Source organism: Canis lupus, chromosome 3 (assembly GCF_048164855.1).
Source record: "Canis lupus baileyi chromosome 3, mCanLup2.hap1, whole genome shotgun sequence".
Taxonomy (NCBI): Eukaryota; Metazoa; Chordata; class Mammalia; order Carnivora; family Canidae; genus Canis; species Canis lupus.
In genome coordinates, this window is record NC_132840.1 from 51,344,372 (window position 1) to 51,362,711 (window position 18,340).

General features: G+C 39.8%; 1 long non-coding RNA gene across 1 annotated transcript; it reads right to left on the reverse strand.

Annotated features, from left to right (window-relative positions):
* Window positions 1–6,806: 6,806 nt before the first annotated feature.
* Window positions 6,807–18,236, reverse strand: LOC140630591 (uncharacterized). Its single transcript, XR_012028313.1, has 2 exons — window positions 18,030–18,236; window positions 6,807–7,740 (listed from the first exon to the last, which is right to left on the reverse strand). It is a non-coding gene; the product is annotated as an uncharacterized lncRNA (long non-coding RNA).
* Window positions 18,237–18,340: the final 104 nt, after the last annotated feature.

Sequence of the window (18,340 nt, forward strand, 5' to 3'; positions counted from 1 at the left end):
AAAATGGGATTAAAGATTGTGCCTACATCATATGATTGTTGTATTAAAAGAGGTGATATGTGGGGCACCTGGGTGGCTCAGTCGGTTAAGTGTCAGACTCTTGATTTCAGCTCAGGTCATGATCTCAGGGTTGTGAGATGGAGTCCAGCATCAGTCTCTATGCTGGCCATGGAGCCTGCTTAAGATTCTCTCTCTCCCTTGCCCTCTGCCCCTCCCCCTGACTCACATGCTTCTTTTGCTCTCTCTCCAAAAGAAAAAAAAATTTAAGTGGCGATACAGGCCAAGTGTTTAAAACAATGGTGAGTGGAGAACAAAGGTTCAATAAGTAAATACTAGCAATGGTCACTGTTGATAATAATAATAATGTACACAGTTGCATATCAGCCACTCTGTGAAGTGGAAGTAGAAATGGAAAGGCAGGTAAGTTGAGTAATTTTTAAAAATTATTTTATTTATTCATGAGAGACACAGAGAGAGAGGCAGAGACACAGGCAGAGGGAGAAGCAAGCTCCATGCAGGGAGCCCAAGGTGGGACTCAATCCTGGGACCAGCATCACACCCTGAGCAGAAGGGAGATGCTCAACCACTGAGCCACCAAGGTGTCCCAAGTTGAGTAATTTTTAAAGAGTCAAACAACAAGTGAATAAGAGTAAAGGAAAAGCAAGAAGGTCCAGGATTCAAAACCAGCTTCTGTGTCTCCATAGCACCGTGAAGGGGGCTTTCCATGCTGTCATTACTGCCAAGAAGTCAAGGTTAACATGGGGCTGGAACCTGAAGAATGTGATTTAGCATTTCCCAAAGTCTGTTCCATGGAACACCAGTCCAAGAACATTCTCCAAGGAAAACATGGTCCAATACGTTTTGAGAATGCTAAGTGCTGTATCCCTCCTTAGATATTGTCAGCACGTGTCATCTTTTTAAAGATTTTATTTACTTATTCATGAGAGATACAGAAAGAGAGAGAGAGGGACAGAGACATAGGCAGAGGGAGAAGCAGGTTCCCAGTGGGGAGCCCAAAGCAGGACTCGATCACAACCTGAGCCAAAGGTAGAAGTTCAACCTCTGAACCACCCAGGTGTCCCACTTGTCATCATTTTAGAGGCTCTGTGAAGTCCTTCTGTAAAGAATCCTGCTTAATTGCCTCATATAGCTTCCTTAAATATATATTTAATTATAGAGCCCTTTGTGTATGTTATGTCTACCAACATTTGCAGAAACAAGATTCTGTAGAACATATCTGGAAAAATACCAGTTTAATAAAATATATCCAAACCAGGTGTTGGCTGTTGGTAGGATTAGTCAGACCAGTGGAGGGTGGAAGGATGGAGGATGGAAGCATCCACACAACTGAGGCAGCTAACTGGAAATCAACAGCAAGATGTCATGGGAACATGCAGTCATTAATGAGTCTACAATATCATGGTGGTAGGGAAATGGAAGCCCAGACTAGCAGCAGCATACAGCGGACAGCGTCAAGGAGTAACAAGCAGTAGTGCATGGGTTTCCTAATACCCCGTAGAGCTCAGCAACTGGGAAATCTGGCAGAAGGCTGTATGCTAAGGTTCAAGGAGGGAGTGAGAATCCCAGGGGCTAGTTACTAAATGGACCTCAAATTTTAGCATAGTTTTCAGGGAGGGAACCATGAAAGCAAGCAGTGCATTCATTTCTAGGGACCAGAAATGCTACTGGGGAAATTGGGAAGAGGCAAACTTGATCGTGACTAGGTTAAAAAGTGGAATAAGAGTTTCCATAAGCTTCATGTCAAGGAGCAAAGAGAGAATCTGGTTATGCCATGTAGGGAAGAAGACAAAACGTGACTCCTTAAAACCTTCATGACTGAGAATTCATGATCACAGACCTGAGCCAAGCCTATAGGTAAGAGCCAAGGGGTTATGACTATGGGAAAAAGAGGTACAGGGATAAGCCGCCAAGGTGGTCATTACCGAGTGGAAAGTTAACATATCCATGAAACATATTCAAATAGCAGGTGGCTAAAAGCTCCAGAGTTATTCCTCCTTATTACATCCTAGGCTTCTGATCCCCAGCTGAGTGCTGTCTGCACCACACCAGATTGCCTCTTGAAGCTGGCTGGCATCCCAGGATGCACTTTGCAGGCCCAGGGTTGGATTTGCGGCCCTTGACACCCAGGAGGGTAATCAGCCTCCTATTTGGGCTGTTCTGCACCATTTCCTAGGGACAGACTCCCCTCCCAGAGCGATGGAGGTACTCTGGCACTCTAAGAATGCAACTATATAGACTTGGTTGATGTCCAAGTTAAGTTCTTAAGTAAGAGAACTTACCATTAAATTACCTGAGTGACTGTCATCACTCTGAAGCCAGCAAAAGTTACTCTGCTCAATAAAGTTTTGAGAAAGATGTTTGTTGAACTTTGGGCAAATTTATGATTTTTCTCTTCTCATTTCATGGTGAAGACTATGAAGCCAAAGAATTTTTCTCTTGGTCTCTGCTGGAACAGACAAAGCTGTCTCTTGCCCTTATACTCTAAAATATCCAGTTAGGAAATGTGGCAGGTGTTTTTAAAAAGAATTATGTTAGACAAAGCAGAACACAATTAATACAGTGTAATATAAGGGAGACACCTAGGAAATTTCTGGGAGAACGGGGAAAGGAAAGAATGATTCTGATCAGAATGATAATCAAGGAAGTCTTCATGGAAGAGATGACATTTGAGTTAGGCCTTGAAAGGTAAAGAAAGGGATCCCTGGGTGGCGCAGCGGTTTGGCGCCTGCCTTTGGCCCAGGGCGCGATCCTGGAGACCCGGGATCGAATCCCACATCGGGCTCCCGGTGCATGGAGCCTGCTTCTCCCTCTGCCTCTCTCTCTCTCTCTCTCTGTGACTATCATAAATAAATAAAAATTAAAAAAAAAAAAAAAAGAAAGAAAGGTAAAGAAAAAATAGTACGTTGTTGATTTACTTGCTGACCTCCAGAGGGTTTCAGTCTGGGAACATATAACAGGAGAATCTCAGAGAGAGTTAAAAAGGAAGTTGCTTTGCTTTTAGCTCTAATATTTTGGCCCCAAGTTAATGATCACTTAGGTAAGAATGAGAGCTATTATGAAATGGATTGATGTTTTATCTCTTTCCCCCTTCCCACTCCATCTCTCGATGTTCTCATTAGGAAAAAAAAATAGGAAGCAGTTCTCTCATTTCTCCTGGTTTTGAGCTTCCTTGGCTAAGGGCAATGGCAAGTATTTTTGTTTTTGTTTTGTTTTGTTTTGTTTTTGTTTTTGATGTTGGGGAAGAATAGAAAACCCAATGGTCCACTCTGAGAAGGCTTTTGTTTGCAAATGCTGATGGGGATTGACTTCATTAAGCCTGAGGAGTAGGGGGAGAGGTTGGAGGCTGGTGTAGTTGCAGAGGAACTTCTCTGACCTGAGAAGAATATGGGAAAAGAGCCACACTTGCAGGAGGAGTTGAGGTTTACTTGGATGCACCAGCCCGGAGGTAACAAGACGTGAGTGTGGCTTGGTGGTACATTGAAAGCCTGGGTGAAGGTAGAGGCCAGTGAGGCTGACATGGAAACACAAAAACCATAGAGAAGAAACATTGACTTTCAGGGGTATCAGATACCAGAATACTCAAAAGACCAGACTCCTCACTCATTTTTATAGACTCGTGTAAGCCCAACAGAATAGAGAAGAAATCTTCAGTGGTTACTGACTTTGAATTCCAAGTGGAATCTGGTGTGTGAGGGCTGTAAACCAGATTCTAATTTGATTTATAAAAATTAAGAAATATTACATTTTTCCACTTTGAGTATTGGGAAAATTCATGACTATCATATTTCAAAATCTGCAATGGCACATTAGCATTCTGTATCTAATTTCCAAGCTCTTCTGCTGAAAGCATCGTCAGTTTTTATATCCATCTTGTACTCATTAAGTGCTGTGTCTTTGGAATCAGAAAGACCTAGTTTGAATAATCACTGTGTTTCTGACATGATATACAAACAAAAGTCACTTAATATTTTTGAGTTTCAGTTGCCTCTTCTAGAAATGGGGAAACCTGCCTGAGAGAGTTATCATGGTGTTCATTGGATAAGACATTTCTACTGCTCATTCCCTGGACCTTAGAATACATTCAACAAACAGTAGCATGTGTGATTATTTCTGTGGTGCTGGGGTTAGGACCCTAGGTGACCTAGGCTCTGCCAACACCATGACAGAGGCTTGGAAAAATTTCCTGTATGTCCCTGTATGTCCTGTGCGTCCCTCTTCTTCCTCACTTTTTCACCCATGACACCTGACAATGATAAATGACCACACCCCATGCTCAGGAAGGGAAAGGGTGATTTCCCTTCTCTGGTAGGATTTATTCCTGTTTCTGGAAGGAATGTGAATTTAGGATTCAGCTGTGGTCTAGGTGGCTCTTTTGCAAGACGGAGGAGAGAATTTCTAATTCTCAAATGTTAATGTGCATACAAATCTTCCAGTGTTTTAAAACAGTGTATTGACAGAAAATTTGAAGTATAGGGGCACCTGGGTGGCTCAGTGGTTAAGCGTTTGCCTTTGGCCCAGGGTGTGATCCCTGGGTCCTGGGATCAAGTCCCGCTTTGGGAACCCTGCAGGGAGCCTACTTCTCCCTCTCCCTATGTCTCTGCCTCTCTCTCTGTCTCTCATGAATAAATAAATAAAATCTTTAAAAAAATAAGAAAATTTGAAGTATAGTAAGGCCAATGTATCAGGAGATGATTGTCATAGAAAGGATAGTTTATTATAGTTCCCAAGAGAAAGAGACACACAATGCTATGGAGGCCATACAGAGAAACACCAGGAACAATCAGTGGGCAGAGAGAGAAAGGAGAGCTGTGGCTAGTTTTAGTTGTTTCCTCAGAAAGGATGGGGTGAACCAGGGTAAAAAGGCTTAAGATTAGTTAAATAATTTCAGCAGACTCTAGGGTAAAGGGGCAGACCTACTCCCCCAATGCAGTGATTAGGATAGTGGCCTGGAGAATGAGAGCCCCATAAAGCAGGTATTTGTGGTGTGGGCTCTGGATTGGTTGGTTTGTAATTGAAAAGCAAGCTTGGGAATTGACCAATCCTGGGAGGGGTCGTCCCTTCAGGGTCAGTAAAGCCCCAGATGTCGGAGCATCAGAATACAGAAAATAAAAAGACCAGAGGATCTTATTTAAAACACAGAATTCTGGGTCCCACCACTAAGATTCTGATTCTTTTTGGCCTGAGATGAAGCTCATTCATTTCTTTTCTTTTTTTTTTTTTAAGATTTTATTTATTCACGAGAGACACACAGAGAGAGGCAGACACAGGCAAAGGGAGAAGCAGGCTCCCTGCGAGGAGCCCGATGCGGGACTCGATCCTGGACCTCTGGTAAGACGCCCTGAGCCGAAGGCAGACGCTCTACCACTGAGCCCCCCAGGTGCCCCGAAGCTCATTCATTTCTCATCAGCCCCTAGGTGACAGTACATGCTGCCAGTTTGTGGCTCACAGTTTAGGTAGTAGGGCTCCGAAGAAGATGAGCAAGGAGCATCCCAGAAAACAGCATCTGAGTAGAGACAGTCTATTCTTGAACAGCTCCCAATCACAGCTGAGGATAGCAGAGTAAAACAGATCCTCTAGCTTCCCCAGCTATCCACAGAACCTGGGTTAAATGCTCTGGTTACTAGAGACCTTACTTTAAGCTCTTTAAATGTAGAGACGTTAAGGACAAACAAAACATGTTGGTGGTCTCAGTATAATTCAAAACCATCGAGCCTGCCCCCCAAAGGCACTTAGACACTTAAAGGGCAGTGGAATCCTATTAGTTAATTGACCACCAACCATTTAGGAGAACTTCCCCTATGTGAAGGAGTAGACCAAATGCTGTGGAGCTTTTATTTTCAGTTTTACCCAAACATAACCCAAACCTAAGTGTGCAGTTTAGTGAGCCTTCAGAAAGCAAGACATGTAACCACAACCCAGATCAAGAAATAGAACATTTAACCAGTGCCACAGAAGGCTCCCTAATCCTCCCTGCCAGTTTCTAGGTCCCCAACAGTCCTGACATCTATCACCATTGATTAGTGGGACCTGGTTTTGAACTTTATATAAATTAAATCATAGAGTGTAAATTCTTTTGTCTTCTATGTTCGTTTTTTTTTTTTTTTCACTCCACACTTTGAGATCCATCCATGGTGTTTTGTACAGCAGTGGCTCATTCTCATTGCTGTGTAGTATTCTATTCTGTGAACAAACCACACTTCCCCTAACCTCCCAGTGGTGGACATTTGGGTTATTTTTATTTCACAGCACTGTTGTGAGCATTCTTATACAGGTCCTGTCCATATTGTTGGGTATACACCTTGGAGTAGAATCTGTGAGAATTTACATTTAGCACAAAAGATTTCCATAGTGATTATGCCAGCTTGCGTGTGCTCCAGCAATGAACGAGAATTCTGGTTGCTCAGCACCCTGGCATCAGGTCTTGGTTTTTAAATGGGTACAGGTGGAGAATGATGGCAAGGGAAATAGAGTGAACGAGAGTTTGGAGGTGGGAAAATGCAAGCCGCATTAGGGCAAAATGTTTCTATGGATGAGAAATGCAACTGGACATTTCACCAGGAGTTAAGAGAGGGACAGGCCATCAGTGCTCTCTTGAAACAACGCTTGAAGCCAGAGGCTAAAAATCAGAGTTAAGCAGAATGTGTCAAATTAGGCATTTAGAAACTGCAAACCAGAGAATCTAGGTATTCATGAAAAAGACAATGTGCCAGAGGCTCTGTTACCTCGACACTATGGATGTAAAAGTGAGTCATGTTCCCTCCTCTACCAGAGGCCACACATACCAAGAAGAGATAAATAAGATGTATAATAAAGCATTGCGATAAATGCTGCAGCAGAGACTCATACAGACTGGAAGCAGGAAGAAGGTATCCATCAATTGGCCTGGTAGGCCTGGGAATACTTGCCTAGGAGGTGACATTGGATCTGAGTCTTGATAAATTAGCGGTTCATTAAAAAGGTAATGAGCAGAGAAGCAGAAGCAATGGTTTGAAAAGGTAGAAGATTATGGGGATGTGGTTGGAGAAAGTCCAGTCGTTTTGTGCAGACTCATGGGACTGGGTGAGAGTAGACTGGGAGCAGCCTCATAAATACTCCCGAGCATCCATGTGCCACAGGCCAGGAGAAGAAGCCACTGGAGTTCTCCAAAGGGGAGCTGCCAAGATCCCTTGGAAGGATATCGTGATAGCACGAGACTTAGGATCTAAGGTCCACAGCAGAGGAAATAAAAAGAAATAAAAAGAAAGCAACAGATGTGACTTCAAATAAAATATGGCTCAGTTCTCCTCTTGCAGGGCAAAAATCCTCATTTATTTGGAACTGGAAAAGTACTTAGGGTGATGATTTTGTTCTGCTAGGGTGGGCCCAAGACTGAAGGTAATTTCTCAAAAGCAGCTGCTCTAAGAGTTAGTTAAATGGTGCCAGGGGATTCACTGGACACAGGTGTCATGTTCAATCTTATTCATCTATCAATAGAGCCAGACTCCGAGTGCCGGCTGGATGCTGGATGGCAGCAGGGCACCTCTGAGACAGGAATTCTATTAGCAGATGCATCTCGCTGCTTCAGTCTGGGGCTCTGCTGCAGACTTCAAAGACAGCCTCAAGTCCTTGACTTCTACTGTGCGTCTCCATCTCTTCGGCTGCAGATCCTGCCGGGGTGACTCAAATACACACGTGGAGTACACTTTTCACATTGAGGGTGTTCCTACACATATTTTCCTCCTGCATTTTTAAGATAGGAAAGGAATATTTGAGCATTTAATTAATTGAATACATAATAAAAGGAGTTGGTACATTAAAAAAATTCTTTAAAGATTTTATTTATTTACTTATGAGAGATACACAGAGAGAGGCAGAGACATAGGCAGAGGGAGAAGCAGGCTCCCTGTGGGGAGCCCAATGTGGGACTCGATCCCGGGGCCTGGGGATCACGCCCTGAGCCAAAGACAGAGGCTCAACCACTGAGCCACCCAGGTGCCCCTGCTGTACTCTTTTCAGAACATTGTATCAAGGGTACAAAATGTTGATATGTTTTATAACTGGTAATGTTAAATTTGATTTAATACAATAGAACTAATAAAATATAATATTCATGTGTATAAATACAAAATACATAAATTTATATAAAAATATATGTTAAGTATATTTTTTAAAGAAAAACATGAGACACCTGGATGACTCAGTCAGTTAAGCAACTGCCTTCAGCTCAGATCATGATCTCAAGGTCCTGGGATGGAACCCGCATCAGGCTTCAGAGCCTCCCTCTCTCTCTCTGCCTCCTGTTTGTGCTCTCTCTCTAGCTCAAATGAATAAATACAAACTAGAAAAAAAAAGAAAAACACATGAGTTCATACAGATACCTCAGGCTTCAATCCAGCATAAATTTTAGTTTCCCCTTTACTTGTAACTTCCTTCTCCAACAGTTTAAAACCTGTCATTATTTGTAATACATTTACTTACTTGCTTACCTCTATTATATGTGTAAGGTAGTTTTAGAATTGCTAGCACATATCCTTTTGAGAAACAGATATACCAACTAGAGTACAATTTTGTCTACAGGTTCATTTTGCCTTTGGCCTGTGTCCAGGCAAAAAATTTTTTCCTGTAGGTCAGCTTCTTTCTTACCCACCCCTTCCGGTGTGATGATGTTATTCACTGACAACACAGTTACATGTATTCGTCATATGTATCCTGCAGCATATCTTGGGTTGCCTCGGTGACCTGGTTGATTTTTTAAAAATTTGAGTACAATAAAATTCACTCATAGTATGCAATACTATGGACTTTGACAATCACACAGAGTTATGTACTGATCGTCCTAATACTGTAGAGGATGTTTCACTGACCCCCCACCATTTCCTCATGCTGCTTCTTTGCAATTAACTCTTCACCCAGTCTCAAACTGACCGTTGCTGCTCAGTTTTGCATTCCTACTGTTTTGTCTTTTCAAGAATATCATATAAATGGGATCAATCAATATACAGTTTTTTGATTCTCACTTTTTTCACCTAGCCAAGTGTAGTTAAGATTAATCTACTGTTGTGTGGATACATAGCATATTCTTTAAAAAATAACATATTAATGATGTATAATTGACAATGAACAGCACATATTGAAAATGTTGATTTGACAAGTTCTGACATAAGGATGCATCCATACAGCCTTCACTACAATCAAAATAATAGATCCAGCAGTACCAAAACTTTTTTTTTTTTTTTTGGTAGATTTTATTTATTTATTTATTTATTTATTTATTTATTTATTTATTTATGAGAGACATAGAGGGAGAGGCAGAGACACAGGCAGAAGGAGAAGCAGGCTCCCTGCAGGGAGTCCAATGTGGGACTCAATCCCAGGACCCCAGAATCACGACCTGAGCCAAAGACAGACGCTCAACTGCTGAGCCACCCAGGCGTCCCTATACAAAAACTTTTGTCCCCCTTTGTTATCATTCCTCATGTCTTTCTCCACTTCTTCCATCCCTAAGCATCCATTGATCTGCTGTCACTATGGATACATGTACACTTGCTAGAATTTTATAGGAATAAAATAATACAACATGTATTCCTTTTTATCTTTCACTCAGCAAAATTATTTTGGGACTCATCCTAAAATAGCATGTTTCACTAGGTCATTCCTTTTTGTTGTAGGGTTGTAGTCCATTGGATGGATAGAATTCAAGTTTGTTTATCCATTCACCTGATGATGGATGTTTGGATAGTTGCCATTTCGAGGCTGTTACAAATAGTGGCTATGATCATTCATGCACTATTTTTTGGGGGATGGATATATGCTTTCATTTTCTTGGACAAAGTAGAATGGCTGGATCAGATGGTGGGTGTATGCTGAACTTTTAAGAAATTGCCAAACTCTTGCAAAGTGGTTACTCCATTTTACATTCTTATTAGCAAGGCAGGATAGCTCTAGTTTTTATGTATTGCTGCCAACACATGTTATGGTCAATCTTTTTCCATTTTAGCCATTCTTATTGGTATGCAGTGGTATTTTATTGTGTGCAATTTGCATTTCCCTAATGCAATGATGTAGGATTTATTCCATGAGTTCATTTGCCTTCTCTTCTAGTAACATAACTGCTTGAATCTTATGTTTTTAAAAGATTGTGTCCTTTGTATTGAATTTTAAGATTTTGATATATACTTGGAATATATTTAAACGTCTGTTATATATTAAAAGTCTGTTATCAGATACATGGCTTTTAAATATTTTCTTCTAGTCTGTGGCTTGTCTTTCATTTTCTTAAGAGATCTTTTGGAAAGCAGAGCTTTAAATTCTGCTGAAGTCCAATTTATCAATTTCTTGTTTTATATCTCATGCTCTTAGAGTGTCATATGGAAGAAATCTTTGCCTAAAAGAAGGTCACAATAGTTTTCTTCTATGTTTTCTTCTGAATGTCTTATAATTTTAGGTTTTACATTATGTTTATGAGTTCATTTTTGAGTTAAGGTTAATTTTTCTTTATGGTGCAAGGTATGCACTGAAGTTTTTTTGCTTTGTTTTGTTTGCTTGTGGATATCAAATTTTTCCAGCACCATTTGGTGAAAAGTGTCATTCACTGAATTGCCTTTGCACCTTTGCCATAAATCACTTGTTCATATATGTGTGGGTCTATTTTTGGCTTTTCTGTTTGTTAAATTTACATACTTATTTATATTTCTACCAATACGACCCTGTCTCAATTATTGTAATTTTATAATAATTCATGAAGTCAGGTAGTGTCAGTCCTCCATCTTTTTTGTTTCGTTTTGTTTACAAAATCATTTTTGCCTATTCTAGGTCTTTTATATTTCCATATGAATTTTAAAATCGGTTTGCCAATTTCTACAAAAGCATCCAGGATTTTTATTGGGATTTCATTGAATCTTTAGATCATTTGGGAGAGAACTTGCCTGTTAATAATACTGATTCCTCAACTAATAAACATACCTATCTCTTCCTTCATCATGTCTCCTTTTTGTTCTCTGAGAAAAGTTTTGTATCTTTTCAGATTTATCCTTATGTATTTCGCATTGTTAATGCTATTGTAAATTTTACTCTTGGTTAAATTTCTATTGCTTACTGTGTGTTGTTATACAGAAATACAATTGATTTTCTCCATTGGTCTTTTACCCTTGAAACTTGCTAAATTCACTTATTAGTTCTAGCATATTTCTGTGTTTCCATTAAATTTTCTATGGAGAAGATTATGTTATCTGGAAATAATGCCAGGTTAATGCCTTTGTTTGCAAACTGGATGCCTTTAATTTCTTGTCCTCACCTTGCTGCACTGGTTAAAACCTCCAATACTGGGTGATGGGCACTGAGGAGGGCACTTGATGAGATGAGCCCTGGGTATTATACTATATGTTGGCAAATCGATCTCCAATAAAAAAAAATACACAAAAAAAAGATCATGGAGGTATTCACCAATATTAAAATCTAAAACTTTATCATACAATGCTGAATAGAAGTAGCAAGAGTGGATATCCTTGTATTGTTCCTGATTTCAAATGGATCATTACTTAGTTTTTAATCATTGTATACATGCTAAACATAAGGGCTTTTTCTCTTTTAATGTCTCTTATGAAGTTAGAGAAAACTTCTATTTCTAGTTTGCTGAAAGGTTGCTTTCTTCTTTTTATCAGAAGTGAATTTTGTCAAATGATTTTTCTATGTCTACTGAGACTATTTTTTTTTAGTTCACTAATATGCAAGCAAAAGGACAATGAAACAATGAAATATCAGCCTAAAATCCTATACCCAGCAAAAAATGTCTTTGAAAAATGATGGTGAAATAAAAAAAAAATGTTTTCAGGCATACAAAAGCTGTGATCGTTCAATGCCAGCAGTTTTGCATTGTATGAAAAATTAAAGGAAATCCTGAAGGCAGAAGAAAAACATGACCAGATAGTAATATGGATCTACACAAATGGATGATGAACGCATTGGCAAATATATAAGGTATCTTCATACTATTAAATCGATTTACAAGATAATTATTGAAACAAGAGCAATGTAGTATGATGTTTATACCACATACTACATGTAAAAGCAAAATATATGAAAACAATAGCACAAAGGTTGGAGGGAAAAATGTAAGTATACTATTGGCAGGTTCTTATACTGTACATGAAGTAGTATGATATCACTTGAAATTGGAATGTGGGAATTAAAAAGGCATAATTTAAATCTTAGAGCAACCATTAAAATTAAACAGTTATAGCCAAAAATACATCAAGTTGTTAAAATGTTGATGGAGGTCAATAATTATATGGATAAATATCAATATTTATTGATATTGATAAATATATTGAACATATCCAAAACAAAGCAGAAAAATAGGAAAAAGAAAAAAATATGGACAAGAAAACTAATAGCAAGATGATGGATTCAAACCTGACAATATCAGTAATATGTGAGGTGTAAATGGTTCTGTATGATCCCCAGGCCACTGTTACTTCTAATCTTTTCAAATGTTTCTTTCCCCAGCTTGTAGTAGTTTCTACCCAAGCATTCACTGATCAACACTCACCTAAATACTAAATGAGACTCCTCTCCAGATCTCTATATTCTGTCTCTTTGCAGTTCCTTTCTCTATTCTACTCTTGTCTTGGGTACTCTAACCATCTTGGTTTCCCTAAATTCTTGATTCTATCTCTTCAATTCAGGAAATCTGCTGCATTCCACCAGGATTCCCTCTCCCTGTACTTTGTCCTGGAAACCTCTCAAGGCAGCAAGCTGAGCCAACCATAGGGCTCACCTCATTTGTACTCTTTCAGGAATCATTGCTCTTTGTTGCTTGGTATTCGGTGTCTTACAAAACTGTTGTTTCATATATCTCATTGGTTTTTGTTTGCTTCAGTCCAGAGTGTAAATACAGTCTTTATTATTACACTTTAGTCAGAAGCAGAAATCGGGTTTTTCCTTTTTATTGCCAGGAATAGTCATTGTATGGATGTACCAGTTTGTTTACTCATTCACTTATTGAAAGGCTGCATTATTTCCAGTTTCTGGCAACTTGAATAAAGCTTCTATAAACATTTGTATGCAACTTTTGTAGGAACACAAATTTCCACTTAACTTAGTTAAATACCTGGGAGTGGTATTACTCAGTCACTTGGTAAGGGTGTATTTAATTTTATAAGAAATTGCTGAGTTGTTTCCCAAAGTGACTGTACTACTTGGCATTCCCACCAAAAATCTATGAGGGTTCCAGTTGCTCTGCATTCTTGCCAGCACTTGGTGTTGTAAGTTGTTTAATGATTTATTTCTAGTCATTCTAACATATGGATAGTGGTATCTCATTGTGGTTTTAATTTGCACTTCCCTAGTGACTAATGATGTTGAACATCTTTTTATATACTTATTTGCCATCTGTGTCTTCTTTTTTTGAAAGGCCAATTGAGAACTTTCACCCATTAAAAAAAATTGGGTTGTCTGTTTTCTTATTTTTTTTATTTTTTTATTTTTTTAGCTTTTTAGAGAGAGAGCATGTGAGCCAGCAGAGGGGCAGAGGAAGAAGGAGAGAATCTCCAGAAGAACCCTGCTGAGCATGAAGCCTGACATGGGGCTCCGTCTCATGACCCTGAAATCATGGCCCAAGCCAAAATCAAGACTGATGCCTAACCGACTGAGCCACCCAGAGCACCATATTTTTGAGTTTTGAGAGCTCTTTATATATTATGGATGCTTGCGATATTTTGTCCCCAGTCTATGGCTTATCTTATGTTTCATTTTAAATCTCCATATTAGAGGAATTTGATTTGACAAAAAAACTGACTTAGAAGTGTAATTTTAGAGCAGCCGCAGTGGCTTAGTGGTTTAGCACCACCTTCAGCCCAGGGCATGATCCTGGAGACCCGGGATCGAGTCCCATGTTGGGCTCCCTGCATGGAGCCTGCTTCTCCCTCTGCCTGTGTCTCTGCCTCTCTCTCCTTCTGTGTCTCTCATGAATAAATAAATAAAAATTAAAAAAAAGAAGTGTAATTTTATTAATGTTCTAAATTTATTTATTGACTGATGGAAGAAAGGATTTTAAGTACAGTAATTTTTACCCCCAGACATTTAAAGTCATTTATATCTGAGTAAATTTTGAGAGTGAATTGAGTATAGTAACAAGTTTAGGGCATTTGTGTTCTCTTTCTAGCTCAGCCACTAGTGATATGATCCTAAATATCTTGATTTTACAGGCTTAATTTTCTCAGCAGCAAATGTTCAATGTTGAGCATAAGCGTTTCAAAGTTACTAACTCAGAATGCAATAACATTCTTTGTTAACTTTCCTGGAAGTTATAGCTTTATCTTGATTTGTTTTTTTTCATTTTCATAATAACATAATAGTACCTTTTGTTAAGAGTGATATTTATATATATATTTTCTATTTATCTATTCAAATAGCTTGACAACTGGAAAATGCACATGCAACTAAAGAAGGGGAAGAGTGAAAGGGAAAAAGCTTTTATCAAAATAAAACAGTAGCACTTCACTTATTTTTTAAAATTCCACTTAAACAGTATGTTGCTTGGTAGGCATAGATAGTAAATTACTTCAGTATATTATTTAGGGGCATTAGAGTTATACTTATCAGGCATCTAAACTGATCCTTTTATTTAGTTGTGGAATAGTGAGTGTCAAAATATGTTTTGAGGGAAAATTCTATCCTGTTTTTTTCCTCAATCATTTTATGATGAAAAATTTCCAATGTAGTAAAAATTTGCAATAATTCTGCTTGGAATACCCATAAATCTACCATATGGATTTTACAATGAACATCTTACTACATTTCCTTTATTACATACCTGTCTATCCTTCCTGATACCCATCTATCAATCCACCTTATTTTCTGATGTGATTTGAAGCCTATGGATTTTATTATTTGAGTATTTGTTATGAAGGAATCTTTTGATTATTTAATGAGATCATTGTCTCTACCATATACTTGTCTATCAAAAAGAAAATCATCCCACTAAATCTTGTTAAAGTTCCCAAAGCTGGGAAATTCTCCAAAGAATCCTGGCCTGCACCCCGGATATGTTGAATTCAGATCTGGGTAAGCCTCACATTTGAATCCCCCACGCTCCTTCCTCCTGTTAGCTCCATAGTTGTTTGAATTGCCCACTAAGGTATTTGCCCAGACACATCTTGAGAGAGCCGATTAGAAACAGCACATGTGGGGAAAGGCCATGACATGCCTCAGTTAAACAGTCTAAGGAAGAGAGAGTCAGAGAGAAGATATTCCAGAAGTGAAATTGAGTGAGGGAAGATATGCTCAGGCAGGGCTGAGATTAGACAGGGCCTAGAAACAACCCTTTGCAAACCTAGTTGTCTGAAAGAATCATTTGGGAGAACTAAAATAAAAAACAAAACAAGAGGCACTTTGGGTGACTCAGTGGTAGAGTGTCTGCCTTTGGCTCAGGTCGTGATCCTGCAGTGCTGGATCCTGCAGTGCTACGGGGTGGATTGTAAGCAGGGAGCCTGCTTACAGGCTTGCTCCACAGGGAGCCTGCTTCTTCCTCTGTCTATATGTCTCTGCCTCTCTCTCTCTCTGTCTCTCATGAATAAATAAATAAAATATGAAAAAAAAAAACCCAAAAGCCTAGTTTCTAATAAAGAGTTTGACTTAGCTCTGGGTGAGGGCTGAATCTCTACTTTTAACAAGTGACACATGTCACTTTAAATTTAAATTTAAAGAAATGTAGGGAGGTACAAAAGAGCTAGCTGCACATGATAGCTTTTAGTACAAGCCAAGTGATATTCACATTTGAGGGTTCCCAGCTTGACTCTCAGCTGTGTCTGCTGCTTGAACTTACACACATTGGGGTAGCTAGTAGAACAGGCCAGCAGAAGTTGATTGGCCTAAAGGCCCATGGAGACAAGCTTGGTCAAGTACCAAATCCATGCAGAAGGAAGGGATGGATCTGAGTTCCAGACAGTGTTTTGCTCTCAGTTATGTATCCTGACTCTGGTTGCCAGTCTGGAAACCAGCAAGAAACTGAAAGATTTGGCCAGTAACCCTAAGATATTGAAACCCAGCATTTCTTTGTTGTTCAGAAGACAGAGTGAAATACAAAAGGAGGTAGAATTTTACCCAGAGACTCAGAGACTGGAGAACTCACAGACAGCAGACCTTGACACTGTGCAAGTGTCTCCAGCATAGTGGGAGATGGCAGTTCCCAGGAGAAACCAGTGGAAAGGCTCAAGGGGACCTTGACACTTTGATGCCTAGGGCATCATTGGAGCCAAAGTGCCAGAGAAAAATGGCAACCATTTTTGGTTGCAAGGCCATTCTTAACATTATTGTGGAGCATCCTGAAATAATTGATGGTTGGGGGTGATTTTCAAGGGATGAATACCTTCAGTTGCTGGTAAAGTTTGGGCAAGAGTCAGCAAAATACGACTTCTATAGGTATTGAATTTAAATTCCATTGGCTTGTTAGGTGAAACTAACTTGTAAAGATGGCCAAAAGAAATCAGGGCCCTAAGAAATGAACGAGGTAGCATATTAAGAGAAGGGAAGAGCAGATGCTTCGTAAACTCATGTCTGCCCTAATAGATATTGCCTGGTTTATCTTCCTCTAATTAAAAGTTTCTTTATTAATTTTAACTTAATAGTTTAAAATTTTTAGACTGCAGGTATAACTATCTTCTTGTTGTCTGTGATGTTCTGTGTTTCTGACTCTTTTCTCTTGCTTTACTGATTCCCCTTCTGTAGTATTTCCTGGATTCTTCTCCTTTGATACCTTAAAAAATGTATTTTCCTATTTCTCTCCATCCCACAAGAGCAGTGGGATTTCAGGGTTGAATCCACCTGGGTGTTTGTCCATCTACCAGCCCCATGCTTACAATCCACCCCGTAGGTGACTGCTTGTCCCATCTTGGCCAGGGAGAGCTTTATGGAGAATGACTTTCTCTGCAACAAAGGCCTTTGCCCCTCACTCTGACAAAGACACATAATGGATCCGTTTTGAAAAGCATCAGATGTACTTTCATTTTCCTCCAGGAACGATGAACATTTGGAATTCTGAAGAGCAAACTAACTCTAAAATGTAGGTGCCAAGATGCTTGCATTTGGAACTCTTGGTAAAATTGGGATTTGGTTAAAAAGAATTTCCGTGGGATGTGTGGCTTAGGACACATGCACAGGTGGTTGGGAAGAGGTTTGTATCTGGGTCATATTTTCACCCAACAGGTGATCTGAGAAGTGGTGCAGTCGTGATAAAGGAGGGCGAGGTAAACACTATCTAAAGATATATTTGAGGCTCAAATGAGAGCTTAATGCAGGCAGAGTTCTTGCAACATCAGAATGTAAATAATTTACTTTACTCATTCATTCAGCAGAGAGAGGGGAGGGAAGATTAATGGGCAGTTTAAAAGAAAGTCCAGTTAAAACCTTTGCCGCCCTAATGTCATGGAGGCAAGAGCCAGCTTAATCTAAACAAAAGGGGTGGCTCACCCATTTGGACAGGGCTGGGAGACCACACAGTGGCTCAGAATTGCCCATCAGCAGGGTCCCGCTCTTTATAGACCATTTGTTTCCATTTGTAGTGAAAAAGGAGATGCTCTTGTAGAGGTTAAGTCAGCCAGTTATTTGTTATAAACTTTCAGAAAGGAATGGGTTTGAAACAAGTCTTAAGTGTTTCAGTGACAAACATTTAACGTCAACTCTGAGATTTATGGCACTTCTGTTCACCCTTTGAAAGCTTTTAGTTCAGTGGCAAAGGTTACTGGGGGCTTGTCCAGGAAAAAAAAGGAGGTTCTTTCTGTTGTCTTATCATTTGAGCACTGGCTGGAGGATATTCCAAAGTTTCGGTAATGAATAATCGTCCTTTCTGCTCACACCGTCATCTGCCTTGCAAGTATGATTGTCCTCGGAGAGTAATCCAAGCATTAAAGCACTCTGGCATCTGGAGGCTCACACCCCCCAGCTGGGATTCAGGGAGGAGGGCAGGCAAAGCTGACCCCAGGCCACCCCGCAGCCATGGGACCACAGGGCAGGCAGGCCCAGGTGGCACATACCTGCTGGCATCAGCCACTGCTACACCATCTGGAGTACTTGTGCTGTTGAGATACCTGTCCTAGAATAATCCAAATGGTGAAAACTCATCATGTCGTGGCCAAGGCCTCGTTCCCTTTTGCTTAACCCAAATTTTGATGAAAGCAGCCCTCACTGGTGTGATTTCAGGAAATCTGGCTTCCTGAAAGAGTCCTTTCTAACAAGATGCTGCTTACCTGTTACCTGGTGGCACTACCATAGAGAATTCTGCTGCTGACCATTGTGAAGTCATAGCTACCTGCCACTAGGAATCACAATGCCAACCACCTGGCCT